Source organism: Lolium rigidum, chromosome 7, assembly GCF_022539505.1.
Source record: "Lolium rigidum isolate FL_2022 chromosome 7, APGP_CSIRO_Lrig_0.1, whole genome shotgun sequence".
Classification (NCBI taxonomy): Eukaryota; Viridiplantae; Streptophyta; class Magnoliopsida; order Poales; family Poaceae; genus Lolium; species Lolium rigidum.
In genome coordinates, this window is record NC_061514.1 from 73,603,962 (window position 1) to 73,608,330 (window position 4,369).

Genomic DNA, 4,369 nt, shown 5'->3' on the forward strand with positions numbered 1-4,369 from the left:
AAAGGTAAAAGGCTCTCATACTCCGGTCCCGGGTAAAGTACTTTTACGGCGCCGTTGTGTGTGTGCTCGAAGCTATTTCCTTTAGATCCTGCAATTGCATCTTTTTGTTTCTTGTTTACACTAGTTAGGAATAATGGACAACAATGAGCTTCTTATTCTATTTCCTGATTTAAGACATGGATGGTTTGATGAGAAAATTAAAAAACCTATGGAACATATTAGTATGAACGCTTTGAACACCATTGTTGCTAATGATATGGAAAATTCTAACCTTGGGGAAGCTGGCTTTGATGAGCATGATATTTTTAGTCCCCCAAGCATTGAGGAGAAAATTTACTTTGATGATACTTTGCCTCCTATTTATGATGATTATAATGATATTGGTCTTTTAGTGCCGCCTACTATGGAGGATAAATTTAATTATGATTATACTATGCCTCCTACACTTGATGAGAATAATAATGATAGCTACTTTGTTGAATTTGCTCCCACTACAACTAATAAAATTGATTATACCTATGTGGAGAGTAATAATTTTATGCATGAGACTCATGATAAGAATGTTTCATTTGATAGTTATATTGTTGAGTTTGCTCATGTTGCTACTGAAAGTTATTATGAGAGAGGAAAATATGGTTGTAGAAATTTTCATGTTACTAAAATGCCTCTCTATGTGCTGAAATTTTTGAAGCTACACTTGTTCTATCTTCCTATGCTTGTTACTTTTTTCTTCATGAACTCGTTTATTTACAAAACTCCTATGCATAGGAAGCATGTTAGACTTAAATTTTTTTTGAATTTGCCTCTTGATGCTCTCTTTTGCTTCAACTACTATTTCTTGCGAGTGCATCATTAAAACTGCTGGGCCCATCTTAATGGCTATAAAGAAAGAACTTCTTGGGAGATAACCCATGTGTTTATTTTGCTACAGTACCTCTATTTTATATTTGTGTCTTGGAAGTTGTTACTACTGTAGCAACCTCTCCTTATCTTATTTAATTGCATTGTTGTTCCAAGTAAAGTCTTTGATAGAAAGGTTGATACTAGATTTGGATTACTGCGCAGAAACAGATTTCTTTGCTATCACGAATTTCGACCTGCCTCTCTGTAGGTAGCTCAGAAAAATATGCCAATTTACGTGCGTGATCCTCAGATACGTACGCAACTTTCATTCAATTTGGGCATTTTCATTTGAGCAAGTCTGGTGCCATTTTAAAATTCGTCTTTACGAACTGCTCTGTTTTGACAGATTCCGCCTTTTATTTCGCATTGCCTCTTTTGCTACGTTGGATGAATTTCTTTGATCCATTAATGTCCAGTAGCTTTATGCAATGTCCAGAAGTGTTAAGAATGATTGTGTCACCTCTGAACATGTGAGTTTTTGATTATGCACTAACCCTCTAATGAGTTTGGTTTGAGTTTGGTGTGGAGGAAGTTTTCAAGGGTCAAGAGAGGAGGATAATATACTATGATCAAGAAGAGTGAAAGCTCTAAGCTTGGGGATGCCCCGGTGGTTCACCCCTGCATATATTAAGAAGACTCAAGCGTCTAAGCTTGGGGATGCCCAAGGCATCCCCTTCTTCATCGACAACATTATCAGGTTCCTCCCCTGAAACTATATTTTTATTTCATCACATCTTATGTACTTTGCTTGGAGCGTCGGTTTGTTTTTGTTTTTGTTTTTGTTTGAATAAAATGGATCCTAGCATTCATTGTGTGGGAGAGAGACACGCTCCGCTGTTGCATATGGACAAATATGTCCTTAGGCTTTACTCATAGTATTCATGGCGAAGGTTGAATCTTCTTCGTTAAATTGTTATATGGTTGGAATTGGGAAATGCTACATGTAGTAATTCTAAAATGTCTTGAATAATTTGATACTTGGCAATTGTTGTGCTCATGTTTAAGCTCTTGCATCATATACTTTGCACCCATTAATGAAGAAACACATAGAGCTTGCTAAAATTTGGTTTGCATATTTGGTCTCTCTAAACTCTAGATAATTTCTAGTATTGAGTTTTGAACAACAAGGAAGACGGTGTAGAGTCTTATAATGTTTTCAATATGTCTTTTATGTGAGTTTTGCTGCACCGGTTCATCCTTGTGTTTGTTTCAAATAACTTTGCTAGCCTAAACCTTGTATCGAGAGGGAATACTTCTCATGCATCCAAAATCCTTGAGCCAACCACTATGCCATTTGTGTCCACCATACCTACCTACTACATGGTATTTCTCCGCCATTCCAAAGTAAATTGCTTGAGTGCTACCTTTAAAATTTCCATCATTCGCCTTTGCAATATATAGCTCATGGGACAAAATAGCTTAAAAACTATTGTGGTATTGAATATGTACTTATGCACTTTATCTCTTATTAAGTTGCTTGTTGTGCGATAACCATGCTTACGGGGACGCCATCAACTACTCTTTGTTGAATATCATGTGAGTTGATATGCATGTCCGTCTTGTCCGAAGTAAGAGAGATCTACCACTTTAATGGTTAGAGCATGCATATTGTTAGAGAAGAACATTGGGCCGCTAACTAAAGCCATGAATCATGGTGGAAGTTTCAGTTTTGGACATATATCCTCAATCTCATATGAGAACACTAATTGTTGCTACATGCTTATGCATTAAAGAGGAGTCCATTATCCGTTGTCCATGTTGTCCCGGTATGGATGTCTAAGTTGAGAATAATCAAAAGCGAGAAATCCAAAATGCGAGCTTTCTCCTTAGACCTTTGTACAGAGCGGCATGGAGGTACCCCTTTGTGACACTTGGTTAAAACATGTGTATTGCGATGATCCGGTAGTCCAAGCTAATTAGGACAAGGTGCGGGCACTATTAGTATACTATGCATGAGGCTTGCAACTTTTATGTTGAGTCAGTTCACCTATTTCTCTCCACCTCAAGAAGCAAACACTTGTGTGAACTGTGCATTGATTCCTACATATTTGCATATTGCACTTGTTATATTACTCTATGTTGACAATATCCATGAGATATACATGTTACAAGTTGAAAGCAACCGCTGAAACTTAATCTTCCTTTGTGTTGCTTCAATACCTTTACTTTGATTTATTGCTTTACGAGTTAACTCTTATGCAAGACTTATTGATGCTTGTCTTGAAGTGCTATTCATGAAAAGTCTTTGCTTTATGATTCAGTTGTTTACTCATATCATTACCATTGTTTTGATCGCTGCATTCATTACATATGCTTACAATAGTATGATCAAGGTTATGGTGGCATGTCACTCCGTAAATTATCTTTGTTATCGTTTACCTGCTCGGGACGAGCAGGAACTAAGCTTGGGGATGCTGATACGTCTCCGACGTATCGATAATTTCTTATGTTCCATGCCACATTATTGATGATATCTACATGTTTTATACATATTTTATGTCATATTTATGCGTTTTCCGGAACTAACCTATTGACGAGATGCCGAAGGGCCAGTTGTTGTTTTCTGCTGTTTTTGGTTCCGTAAATCCTAGTAAGGAAATATTCTCGGAATCGGACGAAATCAAGGCCCGAGCATCCTATTTTTCCACGAAGCTTCCGGAACACCCGAGAGTCGCCGGAGGGGGCCACCGGGCCCTCGGATGACGGGGCGGCGCGGCCTAGGGGGCGCGCCCCCTAGTGTGTCACCGCCTCGTCGCCCCTCCGACTCCGCCTCTTCGCCTATAAAAAGGTCCCTGACCTAAAACCTCGATACGGAAAAACCACGGTACGAGAAACCTTCCGCGAGCCGCCGCCATCGCGAAGCCAAGATCCGGGGGACAGGAGTCTCCGTTCCGGCACGCCGCCGGGACGGGGAAGTGCCCCCGGAAGGCTTCTCCATCGACACCACCGCCATCTTCATCAACGCTGCTGTCTCCCATGAGGAGGGAGTAGTTCTCCATCGAGGCTCGGGGCTGTACCGGTAGCTATGTGGTTAATCTCTCTCCTATGTACTTCAATACAATGATCTCATGAGCTGCCTTACATGATTGAGATTCATATGAGTTTTGTATCACTATTCATCTATGTGCTACTCTAGTGATGTTATTAAAGTAGTTTATTCCTCCCGCACGGTGTAATGGTGACAAGTGTGTGCATCGTGTAGTACTTGGTGTGGGCTATGATTGTGATCTCTTGTAGATTATGAAGTTAACTATTGCTATGATGGTATTGATGTGATCTATTCCTCCTTTCGTAGTGTGAAGGTGACAGTGTGCATGCTATGTTAGTACTTGGTTTGGTTATGTTGATCTGTCATGCACTCTATAAGGTTATTTAAATATGAACATTGAATATTGTGGAGCTTGTTAACTCCGGCATTGAGGGTTCGTGTAATCCTACACAGTTAGTGGTGTTCATCATCCAACAA